Genomic DNA, 25,630 nt, shown 5'->3' with positions numbered 1-25,630 from the left:
CAGTGTAACCATGTTGTCATCTTCAGGGATTTTTGAACGTATACCAGAGTACCTATATTCCTCAACAGTCCCTAGGACCCTCCAATTCCTGGTATACTGTACATCCTACTGTCATGAAATAACCCATAATCCATTACCTTACCCTTATCAGAATTAAACTGCATTTGCAAACCCCCTGCCCAACTTAACAACTGATCAATATCATTCTGTAGCCGAAGACTAACCTCTTCAATATCAACAACACAACTAATTTTCATGTCATCAGCAAGTGTCAAATATAATACAGTGAGAGGGTAAGCAGGATAGAAAAATAATGAATCAAGCAGCTGAGTGATCAGTGTTGCCCTTCTATGCTGCATGAGGGTGCTCTGCAAAGAGTTCATTCAGTTCCCCCGAGGTGAAGCGTTCCACTTTGTGATCAGTTCAAAGTACAAGTGAGTTTCCAGTTTCACTAGGCAGGCATACAGGAGTGGAAGGGCTAAAAGGGCAGTTGTTTCATCCCCTGTATTTACAGAGGAAGGAGGTGTGAGAAGTGGTATTGGTGGAGATGGTGGACATCCTGAAGGGAACGATCTGTTGAGAATGCAGAAAGAGGAAACGCATCGTGTTCATAGTGTTGGAAAATGTGCACCTAATGGAGACTAATGAGTTGGACGGTGAGGAGGAGAACCTTCTCCTGGATGTGAACAGAAGAAGAAGGAGAACAGAAGTGTAGGAACTGGAAATGGAAGTATTTCTCAGGATTGATTACAACACTTAAGATAATGTACAAAGGTAGAAATTGATTTTGGAGGTGGAGGGGCAGATTAGATACAGGAATGATGATGAAGTGGCTACTGAGTATATATGGCCCGGATGCCTGAGAAGGTGATCGAGGCAGGTAGGATAACAACATTTAAAACACATTTGGATAAAGCATGGTTAGTAGTGGTTTGTAGGGACATAGATCAAATGTGGACAAATGGGATTAATATGGGACTGGCACCATGGCCTGTATTGACAAGACGAGCTAAAGACCCTGTTTCCATCCTGTACTATGTATAAGACATTGGTCGCAATCACCACAATCTGTAAATCAAATTGTAATTCTTTACCTAGCACTTCCCTTCACATGGAGTTTCCTATGTATGATGTGAGATGTGACACCTGACCTTAGACCTTTTCCCTTCCCATCATCCAGGTGAAACTAGAATTTGATTGCATTCCTTCCAGTTTTCTTTTTTGAACTCAGTGCTCGCTAATGACCTTCCTTACATTGGAGAAGACTCATATTGATCAGGTGACTGCTCGGCAAAACATCTTCATTTAGTCCATGGGAGATACCCAGAGCTTCCATCACTTTGGACTTCTGTTTGAATTTTGACCAACGTGGCACAGTAGTGTAGTGGTTAGCATAACGCTTTACAGTACCAGCGACCCAGTTTCAATTCCTACTGCTGCCTCTAAGGAGTTTGTACGTTGTACCTGTGACTGCGTGGGTTTCCTCTAGGTGCTCCGGTTTCCTTTCATAATCCAGGGACATACTGGTTGGTAGGTTAATTGATCATTGTAAATTGATAAAGTTGGGGGATTGCTGGGTGGCGCAGCTTGAAGGGCCAGAAGGCTATATGTCAATTAAAAAAAGGTCATAAACTGCAGTTTTCTGCTCCTGTATTTAAATCAGACTATTTTAGCAGTCCTTTCCTTTGATCATATTTAAATATAATTAAATATTTAAATAATTTTTGCTTCATGGAAAACCCATTATTGTCAAGGAAGCTGAAAACTATAAACCTCTTGAATCTGGAGTTTGAAATACCTCTTGTGTGAATTCAAATAGCTGGAATGATTTGAAATTGAATTCTCACTTATACATTATTTAATCCCAAAAGCCACTCTTCTCTCCCGTTGATCTCCTCACAGGCGACACTGTCACTATGGAAACAGTAATTTCATAGGCGATCACAGCCATTATGAAGCAACGTAGCTTAGGTTTCTTCCCTTTATCTTTAAATTATGAAGTGCAGCAGTATGGCAGGTGTCTCATTCCTGTGCAGCAGAGGTGAAGATTAGATACAAGTGTGTATTTCTTTGATTGGCCACACTTCGTTTGAGCTTACATTATTTAAATTCAATGATGATAAGTTGCAAATGATGTAATTTTCTGGCTTATCACACATGTAGTAGGATATATGTACTTGTACAGGAAATGTCAATGAGTAGATGAAGGAGAATAAGTCTTGCATGGTGAAGAACTTTGTGGACAAAGGTGATGCATAACTGCATCTTCATTTGGGTTGCCAGCTGTGGCTGGCTCTATTCCTGAAGGTTTTTAACATAATCTCCAACTGAAAAAGATTGCTCTTATTCAACAGCTTCAGCAGTGTATCATGGTAATTGTCTGAGAAACGATGCGCCTCGAGATTGAAAGCGGTTTCTAATTTAGGAGGAACCCTTTTGATTTGGCTCTATTCTAATTCAAACATCAAACAGAATATTTTATCTGGACTTGGTATCATTTTATTTATACATTTTTCTTCCCTGGGCAACTGAGTTTGAATCAAATGGAAAATTGATTCATTCCTAAGGCATACAATTATCAATGTGCTCTCCCTACAAGAGGAGAAAGAAATATGCAATCTTTAACATTCACTAAGCATCTAGAGAAAGCATAACTGTTTTCAATGTGTATTACCTATATCAATTTTTCTTCTCATCGTTATTCAGAATAAAACACTTGGGCTTCCATTTCTGTAATGCCTTTCATGGCCTTTAAGACATCCCAGGGTCCTTTAGAAGTGTGGTGTGGTGTGGCGTGGTGTAGTAATTTAATTGAAGTGAAATTACTGTTTTCTGATAATGAAATGACAATATTCTTATAATATTATATAATAATTTTAATTATCACAAATCCTGATTTCAGGAAGTGTTATCACCTCTGCCTTTTTAATGTAGCAGCAATTTTGCAGGTGCATTAGATTTTCTGCTACATTACCAATACGATTACATCAACAGTAAAATTAGACAAGTTGTATTCTGTGTTTTGTGAATTAATTACTGCAAACATTGATGAATTTATTTGTTAGACTGCATTCATTATCGAGCCACAGTTTTAAAATGCCTTTGATCTGTTCTATTGGTTATTGTTCACTAGTGCATGACAGTGTGACTAAAAGTTAATTAAGTGATGTTCAAAAACAGTCACTAATTAGAGACAGTGCATTAGAGTTCCTTGAAAATCACTGGTCACGTAAATCAGTTGCAACAAATTTCTCAAAATCAACTGTATTTTCCATTATTCTCTTAATATTTTGGATTTACACCACAGTTAATTATTAGAGGTCATGGAGTCACACAGCACTAAAACAAGTTTTCCTGGCCAATGATCCCAGATTTTCCAACAAACACTTAATTTGCACTAATTATATACAGATTTTATTCTCCCCAACTTCTGTCAACTTCCCTCATGTTCCACCACCCACCACACACTCAGGGTAACTTACAGTGGCCACCTATAAACTATTGCCCGCATGTCTTTGGGATCGAATCATAGAGTTATGCAACAATGAAACTGGTCCTTTGGCCCAATTCATTACTGCCAATCGTTTCCCTGCATTTGGCCCATCTCCTTCTAAACCTTTCCTGTCTCTGTTCTGGAATAAATGTCCTTTAAGCATTTTAATATACCCAGCTCTGTTGCATTCTCTGGCAGCTCGTTCCCTACACTCACCACTTTCTGTATGAAGAAATCCCCCCTCAGGTTCTCTTTCATTCTTTCTGTTCTCACTTTAAACCTATGCTCTCTACCCTGGGGAAGAGACAGGGACAATTCTCTTTATCTGTGCTCCTCATAATTTGAAGTCAGTGCCCTGACCAATTAAGGCAAGAGTGCCAAACATCTACTGCACAAACTATCTTTATGTATCACCTCTTTCAGTGAAGCATGTACATGGACCTCTTGATCTCCAAGGACCAGTCATTTACTGCCTGGTTTAACTTCCCAAAATTTCACACTTACCTTGAGTTACATTCCATCTGCTATTTATTAGCCCACATTCTCTGATCTAGATCCTGTTGTAATCTTAGAGAATTTTCTTCACCATCTACTATGCCAGCAATTTTGGTGTTATCTGCAAAAACTACCAACCATGATGCCTATATTCTCAACCAAATTCTATGGCATACTGTTGGTGATAGGCTTCCAGTCTGAAAAGCAAGTCTCCACTACCTCCCTCTATCTCCTGCCACCAAGCCAATTTCTGCACCTTCAGATCTAGCCTTCTGAACAGTCTACCATGTGGGACGTAATCAAAAGCTTTGCTGAAGTTAATGCATTCAATATTTATCACCCTACCCTTGTAAATCCTCTTGGTCACCTCTTCACGTAACTCTGTCAAATTTGTGAAACACAATTTCCCATGCACAATGCCGTGAAGACTCTTCCTAACCCCAAGAAATCCTGCAGATGCTGGAAATCCAGAGCAGAGCACACAAAATGCTGGAGGAACTCAGCAGATCAGGCAGCATCTGGAAATGAATAAACATTTGACGTTTCAGGCTGAGACCTTTCATCAGGACTGGAAAGGAAGGGGGAAGGTTCCAGAATAATAAGATGGGGAAGGGGATGGAGTAAAAGCAAGAATGTGATAGGCGAAACCAGGTGGGCGGGGAAAGTGGAATGAAGTAAGAAGCTGGGAGGTCATAAGTGGAAAAGTAAAGGGCCGGGAAAGAAGGAATCTGATAGAACAGGAGAGTGGACCATAGGAGAAAGGGAAGAAGGAAGGGCACCACGTGAGGTGATAGGCAAGTGAAAAGAAGAGTGTAAGAGGGCAGGGTGAAGAACTGAAGTGTAGTAAGGGTGAAGGGAGAAACATTACTCTAAGTTGGAGAAATTGATGTTCATGTCTCTAGGTTGGAGGCTACCTAGACAGGATATGAGGTGTTTCTCAACCAACCTGAGAGTGGCCTCATCATGGTAGAAGAGAAGGGGACATATCAGAATGGGAATGGGGACTGAAATTAAAATGGTTGGTCTCTGGAAATTCCTGCTTTTTGTGGATGGAGCGGAGGTGATTGCAAAGCGGTCCTCCAGTCTACGTCGGGTCTCATCAATGTAGAGGAGGCTGTATCGGGATAACTGGATACAGTAGACAACTCTAACAGATTTGGAGGATGTGAATGGACAGATATAGCACTTATTCCACTTACAGGGATAAATGCCAGGAGGGAGATTAGTGAAGAGGGATTAGTGAAGACAAGGGACTATCACTCTTCCTAATTCATTCTTATTTTTTCCAAATACAGGTAGGTCCTTTCTCTCAGAGTCCCCTTCATTAATTTTCCCACTACTGATGTTTGGCTCACAGGCTTTCAGTTACCTGGCTTGTGTTTGTGAACCCTTCTTAAAGTCTAAATATTAGCCTCTGTCCAGGCCTCCAGTACCTTACCCATTGCAAACAATGATCCAAATATCTCTGCCTAGTGTCCAGCAATTTCTGCCCTGGATTTCCACAATATCCTAGGATGCACATTTATTGAGTTTTATGTACTTTCACCTTCCTAAATGCTCTAACTTCCATGAATCTCTCCATGGTAAATATAATTGAGAAGTATTCATTTAAGAGCTTGCCCATTTGAATTGGCCCAACACATAGATGACCATGCTGATTCTTAAAAGTACCTATTCTCAACTTAGTCATTTTTTCTTCTATTAATGTACTTGTGTATTCTCCTTTATCTTCCAATGTTATCTCATGTCATCTTTTATCCCCCATAAGTGCGCTGCTATATCCATGATAGCCCTCAAGAGATTTGTTTGATCCCAGCTGTTTACACCTGACATATGATTCCAGATAACCAGTTTGGAGTGTCAACATATTTTAGGTGAACACTTCTTTATTTTTCCTGATCACTTTGAATCAAATATTTGATTGTAAGACTTAACACTGTTAATTAAAGGCATTCGTATCAACATGAAGCTGGCAGCTAATTTGGTGATTCTGGTATTGAATTTTAATGTTCCATTCAACTTTCTCGAACTGAATTGAGTGTGTGTGTGTGTGTGTGTGTGTGTGTGTGTGTGTGTGTGTGTGTGTGTGTGTGTGTGTGTGTGTGTGTGTGTGTGTGTGTGTGTGTGTGTGTGTGTGTGTGTGTGTGTGTGTGTTTGTGTAATTGAGCATGGCTCCCTGGAGCTATCAGGCAGCAGATTAACTAGGTGTGCCACTGTACCATTGTAACCCTGCAGATCTAATTAGTTCCTTCAGATTGTTATAGCCAGGTAGTGGCAACACCCACTCATGGGAAGGCTTCGGGAGTAAACCCCGAGAGAAAAATCTGGAGCTGGAGTCCCTAAGGCCGTCCTACTTTGAGTCAATGTTATCTGGCAACTGCTGCGATGCTTCCAGTTCTGAATTGTATCGGTCTCTGCCGTTCCTTTGGGTTCATCAGATGCATGGCGAGGGGGAGCTTGTTACGCGGACAACAGCTTGCTCCCCATTTCGTACTGCCCAGCTAGGATGCAATATCCATGGTCAACTCTGACCGACGGAGGCCCTCACCTGTTAAAAACTATGGAGTTCACACAGCCTGTGAAAAGTGCTTGGGTTGGCATGGACCCTGCACCAGGCACAGGATGTTTGGCACATCAGTGCTAGCTTGGAGTGTTCCTAGTTTGCTGTGGGCCATGTCCCTCCAGGCTGTCCCATTCACAAATGGAAGGATGGGTTGTCGTGGTTTGGTTATAGCCTGACTTTGTCACTGTCTGGTATGGAGGGGTGACTGCACAGGATCGGAAAAGCTGCAGAGGGTTGTAAACTCAGCCAGTCATTCAGGGCACTAGCCTCCCCAGCACTGAGGCCATCTTCTAAGGGCAGTTCCTTAAAAAGGCATGTCTAGCATTTAGGACATCTTCAAATGGTGATACCGCAAAAAGTCAGCTTCCATCATTAAGGACCTCCAGGATTATTCCAGGAGCTGGTGGATGATCTTTGACCCCTTTTACCTGAACAGTGTCAGCTAGAGCAGACACATGGATTGTGGGGATTGGAAACTCAGCAAAGGGCTTCACTTCCACTCAGTGCTTTGTCAGATACAGTATCTCCTGCATCTCATAAAGTGGCCACTGAGTGTATGTTCATGGCTCCTGCTGTTGTAGCCCATCCACTTCAAGTTTTGATGTGTTGTGTGTCCAAAGGCACTGTTCTGTCCACCACTTTGTAATATGTGGTTATTTGAGTTACTGTCACCTTCCTGTCAGCATGAACCAGTCTGGCTGATTGCTGATTGCTCTCAATAGCAAGGCATTTTTTCACAGAGCTGCCACTCACTCACACCATTCTCTGTAAGCTCAAGAGACTGTTGTGTATGAAAATCCCAGCAGATCAGCAGTTTCTGAGATACTCATACCACCCTGTCTGGCACCAACCATCTTTTCATGGTCAATGTCACTTAGACCACATTTCTACCCCATTGTCTGTACAGCAACTGAACCCTTTGACCATGTCTGCATTTTGTGCACTGGCCTGCTGCCGTATGATATTTTGTATTAACAAGCAGATGTATAGATGAACCTAATAAAGAGGCACTCACTGTATTTAACACTTCAGATCTCCACGTGAACTGCATTGGCTCCCACTCCCTGAATATCTAATTGGTGGACCAAAGGAAAGGAGAGATTATTGAATATCCGTGCACACTCCTGCAGTGTTCACATGCCACCTTTACTCAGACTGTCCACAATACAAAACCCAAGTTCCTAATTCAAGCCCAATGATCAATAATATATAATTCAGGTTAGGGTGCTTTGATCAATATTTCTGCATGTAATCTCTGGTCTTAATCAACTGCAGTATTGACCGCAATAAGACTTTTTCTTCCAGTGTTGAAAAAGTTCCTGAGTTTGGTCAGCTCTGTTTAAAGAATTAAAGATCTTTAAAGATTAGCTTTTTTTGTCACATGTACATCGAAACATACAATGAAATATATCAGTTGTGTCAAATCAAGTCAGTGAGGATTGTGCTGGGCAGCCCACAAGTGTTGCTATGTTCCTGGGGCCAACATAATATACCCACAATTAACTAACCCTAACCATAATCAAGAGAAAATCTGCAGATGCTGGAAATCCAGGCAACACACACAAATTGCTGGAGGAACTCAGCAGGCCAGGCAGCATCTATGAAAAGGAGTGCAGTCGACGTTTCGGGCCGAGACCCTTCAGCAGGAGTGAAAACAAAATGAGGTGTCAGTGTAAGGAAGTGGGGGAAGGGAGGAAGAACCACAAGGTGATAGGTGAAACTGGAGGGGGAGGGTGAAGTAAAGAGCTGGGAAGTTGATTAGTGAAAGAGGTACAGGACTGTATAAGGGGGAATCTGATGGGTGAGGACAGAGAAATTGGAAGAAAGGGAATTAGGAGGAACAGCAGAGGGAGGTGATGGGCAGGTAAAGAGATAAGGTGAGAGAGGGAAATGGGAATGGGGAATGGTGAAGGAGAGAGGGCATTACTGGCATCGCTACAGTAGAGGGCATGTCAGAATGGAAATGGGAAGTAGAATTAAAATGGGTGGCCACTGGGAGATACTGCTTTTTCTGGCAGATAGAACATAGGTGCTCGGTGAAGCACTCTCCCAATCATAACCCTAACTATATGCCTTTGGAATGTGGGATGAAATCGGAATGCCTGGAAGAAGTGCATGCGGTTACGGGAGAGTGTACAAGCACCTTATGGACAGTGTTGGGAATTGCTGCCTCATTTTTCCACCCATGGCCCCACGGGCTCAGTTTAGGTTCGGTATGGAACAAAAATCATTAAGTCTTTGGGTTCAGATCACTTTCCACTTGGCCATTAGTGGTGTTTGGAGTTTTAATGTTAGACGTCAGAAGAGGTCAAGAGCCGTCATATTTCAGCTATGATACAACATGCAGAGATGACTCACCAAGACAACAGCCATGTCTCTCTTTCATGATCAATCTTGTGGGTGTTGCTGATTGCTGGCAAAATGACAGTCATTGATCACCAACACCTTGGTGTCTGCATATCCCTGGGGACATACTACACTTCTCCCCAGTTGTGATTGGATGATTTATCTGCATCAACTGTATGGCCGTTATGGGCTTTTGCCCTTGCCTGAAAGAGTTGTATGCCACAGAGACAGGCCCTGTGGCCCACCGTGCCAATGCTGACCATTGTACTTATCCATGTTAGTCCCATTTACCCACATTCGGCTGGCTTCTCATAGCTTCCAGGGCTCAAGTCACTGGCAAGATCTTTTCTGAATAACCTTCACTTTAAAACCAGAAGAATTTCCAATGCCATGTCTTTTCTCTGTTACATTCTCAATGTGTGGAAGGTTTTACCTCCTTAAGGAATATCAGGTCATCAGAACCAACTGCATTCAATAGCCTTAAATTGGCCATTCACTGTACATTTGAAGAAGGACAATACTTGAATAACAATCCACAAGAAGTAACCAACATTTTACATTTTTTACAGTAACTCATAAATCTTGTGATAAACTTATCAGCAGCTATTAGGTGATGCTGCCTGATTACAATTGCAGGTTATTTCAGGATGTGCTAATGTGGATTGTTAGAGAAAGTGAAATATCATTTTGCCACACTTTAGTAAATCAGACCACCAGGCTGGCCTTCTCCCTGCAGACAAACAGAAGCTGAAATGTCCGGATCCAGTACAGAAAGTGGCACAGTGCTGGCCTGAAGAAATAGATAAGTTTCTACATGACTGCTTTGAGCTGGTAGGTTGGTCCATGTTCAGCTGTCAACCTAGCTGAGTATGCCACCACCATCATGGACTTTGTCAGCAAGTTTGTTGAGGACTGTTCACCAAAGATGACAATCGGGGTTTTCTCAAACCAGAAACCATGATTTCTATTTCCAACTGAAGTATAGGACTGTGGTTTTCAAAATAGGTGACGCTGGCCTTTAGAAGAAATCAAGACCCACCTCCATAAAGCAATTCAGGGATGCCAAGAGATAATATCAATCTAAAATCGAGACCCAGACCAGCTGTTAGTTGCGGTAGGGCTTACATGCTATAATGAGTTGCAAAATAAAGTCGGACAGTATTGTCAACACCAGTGCATCCAAACCTGATAAGATTAGCACATTCTTTGCATGTTTTGAACAGAAGAGGATTGGATTATTACTACCCATCCTGACAGCTTCCAATGCACCTGAACCCATAGTCACTAACTACAGCTCTGCCTTCAATACTATAATTTGAAGCAAGCTCATCTCTAGACTCCTAGACTTGGGATTCAACAACTTCCTTTTGCATATGGATCCTTGACTTAATGATCAACAGACCACAATCAGAAAGGACAAGCAGAAACAGCTCCAGTACGATACTAGTGTCCCACAAGACTACATCCTCAACTCCCTGCTGTACACCCAATCCATCTTGATCAAACTCTCTTCTATTTGGACCCACAGGCTTGTAGCTGTTACCACCATAGTGGCTGAATCTCAAGTCAATCGCCTAGTGACATGGAGTCCTGACAAACAACCTTTCCCTGAATGTATCCAAAACAAAGGAGGTGCTCAGTGACTTTACAAAGGGGGTGGGGGTGTCTGCATACGTATGCACCTGTTTACAGTGACTTTGCTAAGGTCGAGAGAGTTGGGAGCTTCATACCTAGTAGTGAACATCTTCAATAGCCTGTCCTGATCCAAGCACGTGGGTACCAAGTAAACTTACCAGTGCCTCTACTTCCTCAGGAGGCTGAAGAACTGTGGCATGTCCACCTTAGACATCACCAGTTTGTAATGGTGGACACAGCTTAGCACATCATGGATATTACACATGGCTTAGCACATCACATACCTCCCCTGTGTGGATTCTGTCTACATTTCTTACTGCATCAGTAAAGGAGCTAGCATAGTCGAAGACCCCAGCAACCCTGGACATTCTCTTTTCTCCCTATTCGCATTGGGCAAAAGATACAAAAACCTGAAAGCACGTATTAATAGCCTCAAGGACAGCTTCTATAGCGCTATTGAGCAGTTCCCTAGTATGTTAAGACATTAAAAAAAACATAGGAGCAGGATTAGGCCAATCAGCCCATTGAGTCTGGTCATGGCTGCTTTATTATTCCTTTCTACCCCATTCTTCTGTCATCTCCCTGTCACTTTTAACATCCTTACTAATCAAGAACCTATCAACCTCCACTTTAAATATACCCAACGATTTGGCTCCACAGCCATTTGTGCCAATGAATTTCATAGATCTACCTGATGATCTCTTGACCTCACAGTCTACCTTACCTCTTTTGTTTACCTGTAGGTGCTTTCCCTGTAACTGTAACACTTTATTCTGCATTCTGTTGTTGCTTTTCCTTGTACTACCTCAGTGCATTGCTGTAATAAACTGATCGGTATGAATGGTTTACAAGACAAAAGTTTCACTCTACGCGACAATAATAGACCAAATTACCAGTCTGCCAGTTTAAATCATACAGACGAAGGATGAGGTGGAAGGCACTGACTAGCATAATCAGCAAGCTTGATTGCTCATGTTGCAGCTGTGCCCTGTAATTATGTGGTCCTCAGATGTTGTTGAGAGTGTGTTGGTATTAGGATAACACTGTAGGGATCATGTGTCATCTTTAGTGTTATTAGGCAGGGCTGAAACACGAAGGTTTAACAGAGTCTGTGCTGAACTCCAGCTGCAGTGTGCTCCATCTGGCTGTTTTTTTAACCTTAACAGATACATTTAAAAAATGCTTAAATACCTTTCACAACTTCCAAGCACTTTTTAAAATTGTGCTAACACAAGTCTATAAATTTTAATATAATTTTACTGGACCCATGGTCACTGTAATTAGAAATGACCTCTTCCCAAACCAATTGACCTCCTAAAACTCACTGGTACTGAAGAGTCCTAAACAGCTAACGGAGATGCAATGTGACAGATACAGATGATGTTCTTGTTGAGGAGATGAATGGTAAGTTGGCCCTCAGCATTAGTGCAAAATGGAAGATAATGAATCATCAGCCTCTAATGTCATTAAGACCAATTTTCTTTTCCATCAAATGGGGACTAATATGGTCAGAAGGTAAATGAAGCTGCCATCTCTTTATCACTTGTTTTGTGTTTCAATCAAAGAGCTCTTCACACAGCCTATTTCATTGACGATGGGCAGTGCAAGAAGAAATGGGATCAGGGACACAAACTATCTGCTGAAAGTTGACAATACCTGCCCTTCAACAGATGCTGCCCGATCCACTGACTCCCTCTAGCAGATTGCTGCTCCAGGCTCCATCACCTTCTGTCTCCTACTGAGGTACAGACTTATTAGTTTGGATTTTCAGGGACTAATTCCAAGTGGAGATCTGACCAGTAAAGAAGAGTGTCCAATGGATGGAAGTGAAAGCATTAAAAAATTCCCTGGATATTTCTGTGATATTTCATGATTTCAGTATTTCATTTTCATTTTAGTATCTAATTTACTTAGAAATAAAGGACTTACAAATCATAAAGGATTTGGATGCACAAAATAAATGATAACACTGTTTTAATTCAACCAGTTATTTTCATTAATACTACTAGCTCTATTTAAACTAGAATGAGTAGCTAACTTTTTAAAATAAATTAGTCAGTTCCAGTTATTGCTAAACAATCATAGAATCAATAACATGGTAAAGTGGCGTATTATTGTCATATGTACTGAGATACAATGAAAAACTTGTCTTGCATACCGTTCATGCAGATCAAATGGTTACAAAAGTACTGTGCAGGAAGGCAAAGAAGTTCAAGGTCATAATGAGGCAGATCGTGAGGTAAAGAGTCCATCTGATTGTGTCTGTTCAATCACCTTATGAGAGCGGAATAGATGCTATTCTTGAGTCTGGTCTTTTGGATCTTTTGCTTTCGGTCTCCAAAGCAAAGCAGTCTCACAAAGGCCAGCAAGCTCAGAGCAGCATCACAGGCAATCGAGCACTCTGATCCTCATACCTGTTTCTCAGTGCCACCTATTTTTAACCCTACTTTCTTACATTTTAATCAAGCTTCATGTAAAATATGTTTTCATAAAGAAATTCATCCTACTTGTTTTGTGCTGGGTGGACACATTTAGAAATAGCTGCTCATTGTGTCAGCTTTTGAATTTTAATTCCATTGAAAAGGTTCTGAAGAGCAACACAAAACTTGGTATAAATAACCAGCTAATATAAGTTATAAGAGAGGTTAAGAGAGGTGATTAGCATGCAGAATAAATTTTATTAAATACGATTTTACAGTAATAATGTTGACTATTCATCTCCCAAAATTGTAAACTAAACCCAATTATTATTACATCAATATTTTTTATTTTTAACCCACTGCCGATTTCATAGTTTGAAGTTAAATATGTTTGACAAAAGCGGTTAAGATCGTATCCAAAGTAAAACAGTTCTTTGGATATTTCAGGTCTCCAGAGTGGCCACGATCCCATTCGGAGAAACTGCTGGAGGGAGCTCCAGTCCATTTCCCTCCATGGATGCTGCCTGACGCGCCGACCCCCATCAGTCTGTTTATTGTTCCAGATTCCAGCATCTGCAGAACTCTGTGTTTCCACTGTCCCATTTCATTTAGTCTTAAAGTTTTTTTGAAAATGCTAAATTGTGAGACAACATGGCCTTTGATTATAGTTTTAGGAAGCCAAGGCTGAAATTTTACAGTCAGATTTAGAGCTAAATTTTAGAGAGAACAGAAGAACTGTAATTTATTGCGCGAAGCAATTGAAGAGAGGCAAGCAATAACAGCAACAGCAAATTTTAGAGAGAAGTACTGTAATTTATTGCGCGAAGCAATTGAAGAGAGGCAGGCAATAACAGCAACAGCAGGGAGGTCGGTGCTTATCTCGCTTCAGCCTTTTCCTATCATCACGGGAATACGAAGGAAAGCAATTCCCTCTTCAGCCTCACACTTCGAAACACGGTACTCCGGGACAGCCAATTGGAAGCTGCTGTGCGCTTGGCTTGTGTGTGCTTTGTTGTTTTAAAAAAAGAGCATATTTCAGTCTAGAAGCCACTCGGGTGTTGACAAGGACACAGAAATAAAGCGCAGGCGGTGAGGTACTTTCGGACAAAGGAAATGTCATTCTAAAGGAGCAGAACAAATCCAGGCGACATGATTATATATCTATCCAGGTAGGCACTCTTCCGCCGACGAATGAAAAGCATTAATTATATGTTTCTATTGTCCAAAGTGAGTCAGTAAAGGGATAAATTGTTGGAAAAATCACTAGAATATAGGGCAAACAAAATCAGCGGTAGTATTAGGCATTTGATCAGATTGGATATTAATTAGTTGAGCAGTTCCTTTCACTTTCAATTGAATTGTGGCTGAAATTTCATGCATGGTGCTGAGAGGGTGTTATGATGTCGATATGCCTGGTTCCGTTTAAATGATGAAGCGGCGCTGAACGTGTCTGATAACAAGCGGAATATCCGAGCGAAAGGACCTAAATACCGTATGTTCTCTCTGCGCTGTAGATCAGGAGTTTGATGAAGGGCTCTTCATGGGCATCGGAAAGTAAGAAGCACAAGCATGGAGCATCAGAACTTCGGCAGGCGCAGCCCGGAATGCCACAGCAGATGCTGCGAATACAGGGCGACACGCACAGAAATCGCTGGAGGAACTCAGCGGCTTAGACAGCATCTGTGGAAATGAATGAAGAGCTGGAATGGAAAGCGGAAGAAAAGAGGGTGAAGGGAGGAGGGCGGACAGGCTCGAATGTGATAGATGAAGCCAGATGCGCTTCACCTTTGAGCCTGTCCTCTTCCGCCTTCCCCACCTTCTTATGTTGGGTTCTTACCCATCCCTTTCCACTCCTGATGAGGACTGAAACATCGACTCATTCCTATAGATATTGTCTGACCTACTGAGTTCCTCCAGCATTTTGTGTGTTGCTCTGTATTGCTCTAGTCTAGTCCGGTAATAGGGGTTGTGAAAGGAATCAAATTGAATCCGGAGTCCACTTAAAACAAATCTCCCCGGCTTGATTAAATATGACCATCCTTTCACATTAAATCTGCGCTTGTAATAAAGGAATACTTGTGGTGTATCTGTTGAACGCACTAGTCTCTATCAGTGGGTCAATAGCTGACAAATAAAGGTATTCTCGGGTGTGGAAGTCTAGGAATGGGGTTTTACTTTTTTACTTATTTACTTCCAGACAAAAATGCATCTATTAAGAGTTCATTAATCATTTATTTGTGAAGGAATGCCAGACAATAGTGACGTGCACAGTGGGAGAGAGCAGCAGGGGGATTATCATTTCATTATAGCGTTGTTTCCCAAAGCAAGATAGCCCTGAGAAAGATATTGATTATCTGCCTGTTTTGATGTTTATATGGACCCCAAGTTAGAAGCCAGTGTTTCAGATAGAGATGGAATAATCCCATATATTTGTTTTGTGCAGTTTGCGGTGACTATAGGATTATGGAATTGTGGATTCAGGGAATAATTCTAATTACCCAAGAAGCATCTATCGCTGCCTGGAATGAAATGTGCTTTCTAGTTCTGTGGCATTGACCACCGAGGTCTGATTATGGCCACTGGAGTATAGACCTTTCTATTATTTAAATTGCTGGCGTTTCCACGTGAAGCCCCAATTAAGGAAGAAACCTTTCTTCTGGGCAAATCCACAAGGCTGAAATGTCAATTGAGATTGAAGGGGAGGAGAAGCCTCTCCATTAATGAAGAGCCTTTTATAAGTCTGGGTCATTTGACATATGGAGGTTTCTCCTGCCTAAAGCAATTTTTTCCCAGGGAAAGGGAGCCACAACCAGAGGGCATAGGTTTCAGGCAGGAGGAGAAAGATTGAAAAGAGACTTAAAGGGAACCAATTTCACACAGAGGGTGGTGTATATATGGAACAAGCTGCCAAATGTTGTGGTTGAATTGGGTAAAATAACAAAAATTGTAAGTAATTTGGATAGGAAAGGTTTAGAGGGATATGGGCCACACCTGGGCAAATAGGATTAGCTGAGGGTGGGCATGTTGGATGGCATGGATGAGTTAGGCTGAAGAGCGTGTTTCTGTGCTGCAGTATTCTATGATGCACAGGCTGGCAATCTCAGTTCACTGTGACGGGAGATAGGCAGAGAAATCCAGATGGGAGACAGATATCAATGAACACTTTCCTAGAGAGTCAAAGTCTCCTGAGTCTCTGTCAGCTTAATATAGGGGCATAACTCCAGAAAACTCATGTGTGGTTTCCCAGGCCTTTTCACCCTCATTTGCCACCTTCCTCCAATAATGAAGCCCAAACTTTAAACTCTCCCTCCTTGTTCCGGTCATGTTGGAGGCCCAGGGAACTATAACAAAATGTTTAGAGGTTTAGGATCACCACAACCACATGTTTAACATCTTGGTTGGACCACAGCTAAGTATAAGCGTCCTAGGGGGATCACAGCCAGATGCTCAGATGCCTCGAGGACTGTGTCCAGATGCTTAATAGCCCAGTAAGACCACAAACTAATACTTAAATAGTCCAAGGGCACCACAACAAAATGTATAGAGGCACCGGGGGATTGCATCCAGATGTTCAGAGCAAAGACTAAACATATGCATTGGGCCATTAGTGTTAGGGAAAGCAGGGTTTGTGGCACTGTCTTCAGCTTCAGTGAACATAGTCATGCAACAATGAGATGGGACGTTTGTCCTGCTGAGTTCAATTCTCAACTAATCCTACTGTAATCACATTTCATAAATTCTCCCCATATTCCCATTGGTTCCTCATCATTACTCTCCTGCACACAAGGGGAATTTGTGCTGGTCAGTTAACCCACCAGCGTGCACATCTCTGGGATAGAACCATAGAACATTATAGCATAGAAACACTCTGTGCTGTATCTGGAACTTCTGCTCCCAGATACAGCACAGATCTGGGAGGAAACTGGAACAGCAAGGGAAATTGCACACAGAGAACATACGAGCTCCACCCAGATATCAACTGCAAATGGGATTGAATGCAGGTCAGTGGGGCTGTGAGGAGGCAGTTCTACAAGCTTTGTATTGTGCTGTCCTCATCCTCCAAATCAGTCCCTTGCGAGCCAGTGACTGAGAAGTCCTTTTAGCTAGATGAGAATTATCTGCAGGAGGAAGGGAAATATCACTATTTCAGGTTGAAATTCTGTATCCAGTATGGGGAGGGAGATGGCCTGTAGAAAGAGGAGAAGGGGAGTGATGAGGTAGGGGCAAGAGGTAATAGGTAGACTGAGGGGATTAGAGGACTGGAGGGTGAGGTGGGGTTAGAGATGATGGGCAGATTGAGCTGGGTAAGGGGGAGGAAGAGTGAAGTTGTGAGGCAAAGGGAGATGGAGGCAGACAAAAGCAAAGAGGCAAATGGAAGCAATAGAGTTAGAATCAGGATCAGGTTTATTTCACTGACGTTTCATACATTTTGTTATTTTGCAGCAGCAGTACAGTGCAATATATAAAATATATTATAAGTTACATTTATATATAAAGTGCAAAAAGAGCAAAAATAGTGAGGTAGTACTCATGGGATGGTTCATTGTCTGTTCAGAAATCTGATGGCAGAGGGGTATAAGCTGTTCCTAAAACATTGAGTGGATGGCTTCAGGCTCTGTTCCTCCTCTCTGATGGTAGTAATAAGAAGGGAGGACGTTTTGAGAATTGGGGGTCCTTAGTGATGGATGCCGCCTTTTTGAAACATCACTGTTTGAAGATGTCCACGATGCTGGGGAGACCAGTGCACATGATGGAGCAGGTTGAGTTTGCAACCTTCTGCAGCTTTTTCCAATCCTGTGAAGAGGCCCCTCCATACCAGATGCTGAAACTCCAGTTAGAATGGTCTCCACAGTACATCTGTAGAAGTTTGATCAGGTGTTGGTATTTTCTTCCTGCTTTTCAGTTCTGGTTTTCTGTATGCAAAAAGGACATGTACGTGACCTAACTTTGTGGTGCGCTATTGGATCAGTGCATCCCCATTTCCTCATTCTCCTTACTTGTAGTGTATGAATTCAGAACGGCACCATCAACTGACAATTACCACAAAGAGCATTTATAATTTTGTGATTCTTATTTGTGACTGGAATTCTGACCCTATCGTGGGCCAGACCTACTGATGTCAGTGCTGACAAAGGGTCTTTGACCTGAAATGTTACCTGGGTTCCTGCTTCTTCTGCATTACCAGCACCTTCTGATTTTATTGCAGATTTCCAGCATCTGCAATTTTTTTTTTGCTTTCAGTGCTGCAAGATGTCAATTTTCTGACAGAATCATTGAATTGCTTTTCCAAGTTAATTTTTGTACCTGTGCATGAGCAAATGGTCTATATGAGTTTTGTCTCCCTGTGTTCATTATTTTTTTCATTTCAGAAGTAAATATTATTCAAAGTTCAAAGTAAATTTGATTATCAAAGTGCATATATATCACCATATACAACCCTGAGATTCACTTCCCTGAGGCATTCTCAACAAATCTATAGAACAATAACTATAACAGATCAGCCAGAGTGCAGAAGACAATGAATTGTGCAAATTCAAATATAAATTAATAGCAATAAATAATGAGAATGTGAGATAATGAGATAAAGAGTCCTTAAAGTGAGATCAGTGGTTGTAGGAACTTTTCAATGATGGGGCCTGATTTAAGAGCCTGATGAGGGGTAGTAACTGTTCTTGAACCTGGTGGTGTGAGTCCTGAGGCTCTTGTATCTTCAGCAAAGGAAAAGAGACCATGTCCTGGGTGGTGGTGATCTCTGATGATGGATGCTGCTTTCCTACAACAGTGTTTCATGTAGTTATGCTCAGTGGTTGGGAGAGCTTAACCTATGATGTACTAGGCCGAATCCACTACCTTTTGTAAGATTTTCCATTCATAGGCTTTGGTGTTTCCATACCAGGCTGTGATTCAGCCAATCTATATACTCTCCTTTGTCTGGCTGGTGGCGCAGTGACATCAGTGCCGGACTCCAGAGCGAAGGTTCCCGAGTTCGAATCCGGTCGGGCCGCTCCCGGCCATGCTTTCCATCCATGCCGGGTTGAGTGTCGAGCTCGCAACTTGGCCTTGAAAAAAAACACTGCGTTGTGAGAAGGACGAGGGGGACCACTCACAGAATCTTTCCTCCAGACAACCACTTGAAAAAATAAATGGTCGCTGAGGCTCTGGCAGAGTATGGCACACGAAAGAATATACTCTCCACTACTCATCTGTAGACGTTTGGCAAGGTTTTTCATAATAAACTTATTCATAATAAAAGATCTATACAAAAAAGCTCAAAATTCTTTACATTCTTTTACAATACTTCTTTATTTACATCGCACCATTTCACATCCCTCTCTCACTCCTTTGCTCCCACCTCCATACCTATTCTTGCTCCTAACACCATGCATTTCAAAATATGGATCCACAGTTCCTAATTCCTTCATCCAAGGTAGTTGCCTTGTAGGATGAAAAGTGTCAGGATCCAGGTGGAACACTTAATGCAAAAATGAGGAATTAAAAGCAACACAAAATTTGATGGAAGAAATAGGCAGGTCAAGTAGCATCTGTGGTAGTAAAGGAATTGTTAATGTTTTGGGCCAAAACCCTGCATCAGGACTGAAGTAAAATCCCCTCTGCCCGTGAATGTAACATCCAGATCAAATTATGAATTGCCACATACTCTTCTCCACACAAACTTAATGGAATAAACTTCTTCTTGTGAAGCTTGAATTTATAGGTAACTCCACAACGATGATGATGGGTGCAAGGCACAGTTCTTACCATGGCCTGTCAACCAAAATACTGTCATTTTGTTCCTGCCTTTTGTTTACCAGAACATAGGGCAGATATATAGAAGTGTAAAAGATGCACTAGGATTACGTGACGAGGAAAGAAGATGGCAAGTTGAAGGGGAATAGATGGCTTCTAACATGCCAACACCTTTGTGGTAGTATCAGATAATTTGGAAGGCTGGTATCCTACAGAGCTACTTGTTGATTTACTGTCCAGAAACAACCATCGGATAATCGGATAAACCGAGCAAAGGAGGCTGAGGAGAGATCCGATAAATATGGTAAATGGTCAGAATCTATTTCTCATAGCAGGATATCAAAACAAGAGGGCATAGATTTCAAGGTTTCAAGGTAAATATATAATTAAAATACATTTATTTCACTATATACAAACCTGAGAGTCATTTTCTTGCTGGTATACACAGTAAATCCAAAAGACACAATAGAATTAATGAAAGGCCACACCCAACAGGAACGGGCAAACAATGTGCAAAAAACATTAAACTATGCAAATAAAAAAGAGGAATAATAATAAAAAAACAAACAAACAAACAAACAACTAAATAAATAAAAATATCAAGAATTTGAGATGAAGAGTCCTTGAAAGGGAATCCATGGGTTGTGAGAACAGTTCAGTGACTGGGCAAATGAAGTTATCCCCTCTGGTTCAGGAACCTGATGGTTGAGGGGTAATAATTTTTCCTGAACCTGGTGGTGTGAGTCCAGAGGCTCTTGTACCTTCTTCCTGATGGCAGCAGTTGAAGGGAGTATGACCTGGATAGTGGGGATGCTTGTTGATGGATGCTGATTTCCTGCGACAATGATTTGTGTAGATGTGCACAATAGTGGGGAGGGTTTTACCCATGAGGAACTGGGCTGTATTAACTACTTTTTGTTGGATTTTCCATTCAAGGGCATTGGTGTTCCCATACCAGGCCATGATGCAGCTAGTCAATATACTCTCCACCATACATCTATAGACATTTGTGAAAGTTTTAGATGTCATGCAAAATCTTCACAAACTTCTAAGTCTTTATATTTTCCCCTGTAATGCTACTGCAAAACAGAAAATTCATGATACCTGTCCGTGATAATAAGCCTGATTCTGATTCTGAAGGGTTCATTTCTACACTGTACACATCTTCAACACAATGACTTTAAACGTACATTTCCCCTTTAAGTACTTCCAATTATTCATCTGCTCTGGAAGGTAAAATTAGTACTGGATGCTTGCCAGCCATAATTACTTGACAGGCAACCAGGAAAATGATTTGGGCCTCCACGGACTTCCAACATAAACATCCATCTAAGCCTATTGTAAATAATTTTTTCTCTTTACAACTTTGTCATAATGATTAAAAATGTGATCACCTGAAATTATTTTAACTTTGCACCCCGAAATAGAATACATTGGAGAATACATTTTAATGATTTATCTGGCATTGGACACGGCTATCAGATGTAGGATAAAGGAATGCAAGGAAATAGGATCAGGAGTAGACTACCAGGTCCTTCAAACATCCAGTATGATCATGTCTGATCTTTCACGGCATTAGCTCCTCTCCCTCATAACCTCAAGTACTTGACCTTTTGAATATTTATTTATCTCCATCTTAATTTGTAAGTTTGTCTGCTAATATATTAAAAGAAATGGCTCTGCTTTGAAATTGTCCTGTACTAAGTAGCAAGGTCAGAGATTTTATGTTCCAGCGGCTATAGACGTAAATGCTCATAGGAAGAAAGAAAACTGTGAGGGAAGAGTTTCTATGGACATAAAAATAAGAATGTATTAATAAAGGTATATGTAAGATATCTGGATGAGTCTGGTAAATTAGTAACAGGAATTAAAGAAATATCATTCGTGTTAAATAAATTTTATGCGTTGGCCTTTAATGTGAAAGAAGCTTGTAGCATTGAAATTGTGAAAATTACTTTGCTTGAATGTAAATAAAAGGAGGTTTATGGGGATCCAAAGCTTCTTTTTCACTCAGAAGGTGGTTGGAATGTGATGTCGTCTGAGTTGGTGGTCATAACATTTAAGAAGTATCTGGACAGGCACCTCAGTCACTAAGGTCTGGAAGATTATGGACAAGTAACTGGATACTTGATGGACAACATGTAATGGTTGGCTTAATGGCCCGTTTTGTGCTGCATGAGCATATGACTCTGTTAATGGTATTAGTTCAGGTGATCAAAATTATTTAGAGCTAACTTAGTATGATTTTTTTTGACTGGGTGTGGCAGGGTGAATTTCTAGGCTGGAATCTGTAGGGTGTTCACTGACTGCTTTTGCATGGTGTCACAGGCAGTGAAGAACATTCATGGTAAAATGCAATCAAAGATAAGAAAAGGTTATTCCAACTGCAGAAACCAAACATCACATGTCTCATCTACATGTAATTGTATGTTGAATCAGTTTCCCAAATAATTGCACTTCATTGAATGAAAAGCCACTCTGTCTTCCTTTCTATCTATTTGTTGCTGCATTCCATATATTGCTGCCTTCTTGGCTGAGTTCAAGATAAATTTCTCTTTTGTTTGTTGGTTTTATTTAATATTTTATTTAGTTTTATATGAGATCTCCTTTTAATCATCCTCTTCCAAATTGATGGCTTTCCATAATTCTCCAGACTCTTTTTGCATCTCACTCTGTTTTCTACTGTTTGATAAGAACTTACACCCAAATCAGAGAGGTCAGGTAAAATTTCAATGGGTTCCAGCTCATGTAGGGGTGAAAGGGAATGAGAGGGTGGATGAGTTGGCAAAGAGGGCACTAAAGAAAGAAAATATAGAAATGCACATTAGTATCAGTAAAGCAGAGGTTAAGTGTGTAATCTGGGGAAAAGCCATCCAAATGTGGCCAGAAAGATGGGACAGAGAGGGGAAAGGGAGGTCATTTATATCAAATTCAGAAGAGTGTTACAGGTACTAGGGTAGGCAGTGGATACAGAAGAGAGGAAACTGTGTGGACTAGGTTAAAGCTGGGGCACTGTGCACTAAACAAAACATTGAAAATGATAGGGAAACACCAGACAGGACTGTGTGAGGAATGTCAGGAAGAGGAGTCGGTAGAACATATAATTCTGAGTTGCAGGAAGTATGGGATACAGAGAGATATGATGAGAATTAATCTAAGGGAATTGGGGGTGCAGAAATTCACATTAAAAGGGCTACTCGACATGGGTGAGAGGGCATAGGTCAGGGTACTTTTAGCTTTCTTAAGGGATACACGGGTTTTTTTAAAGGATATGATGGATGAGCAGGAATAGGGTAAAGATGGCCAAAGAAGAAAGGATAAAGTAAAGATTAGGGTATGTGTGTGTGTGTGTGTGTGTGTGAGTGAATGGGTGAAGGGATTTACAATGTAAGTCTATCGTCTGATCCACTCTCCGGAGCAGAAGGTGACGGTAATGCACCATTAAGCTGGGTGCCAACTGCCGTAAACAAGAAGAAGAAGATGAATTTACACCCTCAAAGATTAATGAATTGCTTGCAATATTATTAATCCTGGGTTCAAAGGAAGATGATACATACTTTGAGGAAATTGCTTAGTTTAAAGTTGGGAGCATTGATCTCAAGGGTACTAGCTTGAAGACAATTCACAATCCTTTACCATTTGACTGGTAGTTTTACATGTTTATTTCTGATGAGGAATTATCTAGTCCAGCAGCTAGTTAAGTAATGGAATAACAAGCATTACCGAGAAAAATGAACTTGCCTTGTTTTGATCCGCTGTCTTTCTCCTTAAGTCAAGAATTCAAGAGACAATTCCAACCTTTGTCATGACATATGTTCAGAAGTTTATCATTGTGTTTCCCTGGTAACTGTCTTGAAAGGGAGTACAACAGACCAATTTTAAATGTAGATAATGTTCATAACTGTCTCAATCAAAGTTATGGCTGCCTGTTGCTGTTGCCCAAGATGTCAGTTATGACTTGTATTGTGTCTTGACAGTCAGGGGCCTGAAGGTAATGTGTAGTTGGAAGAATGCTATGACTAGAGCTGAATCAAGCAGATTAAAAACTTCATAGAAACACAGATAGATTTACACTGCTGGTCTTGCTTAAAGAGATTGGCAGCTCAAGGGATGTTACATGATGAAATGGAACAAGTTAACACATCAAACCCAATTGTTATTCCCCTTTGAAGAAGATGGTGAATAGAATTTTTGTTCAGGATGATTGTTATTATATACTGCAGCTGCTTTAATAAATATGGTTAATTATTTAAAACTACAAATCCTCGAATGCTGACAAGAGGATGCTTTCCAAATTCTGAGGTTTATGTGATTTTTGGCTGTAGTTTATATTGCTCTCCTGTTCTCTGTGTTCTCTTCCTTGCTGCAGGTTGGTGGGTGGATGACATGTTGCTTTTTATGCGCTTGAAGGGCTAGGGATTTGGGGTCTGATGTTTTTGTTGATGTCTTCTTGTGTGGCTGATTCTGTTAGTTGTTGTGTGTGAGAGAGGAATTGGAGGTTTGATGCTATTGTCCTTTTTGCGAGGGTTGGGGTTGGGGATTTGGGGGTTTTGATGTTCTAGCTGCTGTTTTCCATGTGGGTGATCTGCTAGCTTTTTTGTGTGAAGGACGGGGTGTGGGGGTGATTGGGATTTGCAAGTTTTGTTTCTTTCTCCTTTTCTTTTTCATGTGGGGGTGGGGGAGGTAGGGTTGCTGCTTTGTCTTTCACCAACCCCCATGGTTTTTCTGTATTCCATAGCTATCTGGGGAAGACAAATATCAGAGTTGTATTGACAATACTTTGACAATAAAATGAACCTTTGAAGAAAAGATTGTAAGAGATATATGGTAGATGCTGGTGATTTTGGGGCAAGAGTACAGAGAAAATAGATAAAATTATTAACTGTGAGGGAGAATTCAATTGTTGAGACTTTTGATCTGGTATTCTTAGTAATGAGCGGTGATCATAGGGAACAATATTTGCTCATGTTGCCTGATATAATTTGTTAACTTATGTTTTCTCCACAATGTAGAATTAAGTCTATGTCAGCCCTCAGAACATACTCTGAAGTGTCATTCCCTTGCATTTTACCTGCCCAGAACCTACCCCACTCTATTCTTCTCTGACATGCATGTATTAAATGTGATTTACAGAGGGTAATTAATCTTTGGGATGTGGGAGGAGCCATGAGATCAGGGGGAAACTCACAGACAGTACCTGAGTTCAGCATTGAACTTCACTACTGGGGAGCTATATGGTGGCTACTCTAATTTCTGTGCCCCCGGGTTGCCCTTTGTTGGGAAAACATGGGCTTGAAATCCTTGATTTTCGATCTATTGAATGGATCAACAACCCAGTATTTCCAAGTAGGTACATTTACCCAGTCTGTAATGGAGAGGAGAAAATGGAACACTATTGTACTCCATAAATAAACATAACTTCCCTTGAAAAGTTTTGAAGATCATTTTAGAGATACTAGAAAAATCACCAGTTTTAATGGAAATTAAGAATGAATTTACAGGAACTACCAGAAAGGCAGACAGTGCTTAGAAAATTCCACAAGGCCCATACACTATAAGATATAGGAATTAAATAGGCCATTTGGCCCATCAGATATGCTCCAATATTCTTTCATGATGATTTTTCTCAACTATTCTCCCCACAACTCTTAACACCCTTACCAGTCAAGAACCTATCAGCCGCTGCACATGCACTGGCCTGGTCTCTACAGCCCTCTGTGGTAATGACTTCCATAGGTCACCACCCTCTGGCTGAAGAAATTCTTCTTTATCTCACTTCTAAAGTGTTGTCCTCTTATTCTGAGACTGTGTTGTCTAATGCCAGACTCTTTGACTAATGAAAACAACTTGTCCACTCTGTCAGGCCTTTCAGTATCTGGTAGGTCCTTAAAGGTAGTGGTCTGACTGTCTTTTGCTAGACCTATTGTAAGC

At 41.1% G+C, this 25,630-nt stretch overlaps 1 protein-coding gene across 1 annotated transcript in view; it reads left to right on the top strand.

Annotated features, from left to right (window-relative positions):
• Nucleotides 1–13,939: 13,939 nt before the first annotated feature.
• ripor2 (RHO family interacting cell polarization regulator 2) overlaps nucleotides 13,940–25,630 on the top strand; it is a 335,721-nt gene continuing 324,030 nt past the window's right edge. The window contains exon 1 of the mRNA XM_073023960.1: nucleotides 13,940–14,121. The gene's annotated coding sequence lies outside the window, so the exon portion shown is untranslated. The remainder of the gene's footprint in view (nucleotides 14,122–25,630) is intronic.

Source organism: Hemitrygon akajei, chromosome 20, assembly GCF_048418815.1.
Source record: "Hemitrygon akajei chromosome 20, sHemAka1.3, whole genome shotgun sequence".
Lineage (NCBI taxonomy): Eukaryota > Metazoa > Chordata > Chondrichthyes > Myliobatiformes > Dasyatidae > Hemitrygon > Hemitrygon akajei.
This window is presented reverse-complemented; position numbering and strand designations above follow the sequence as displayed.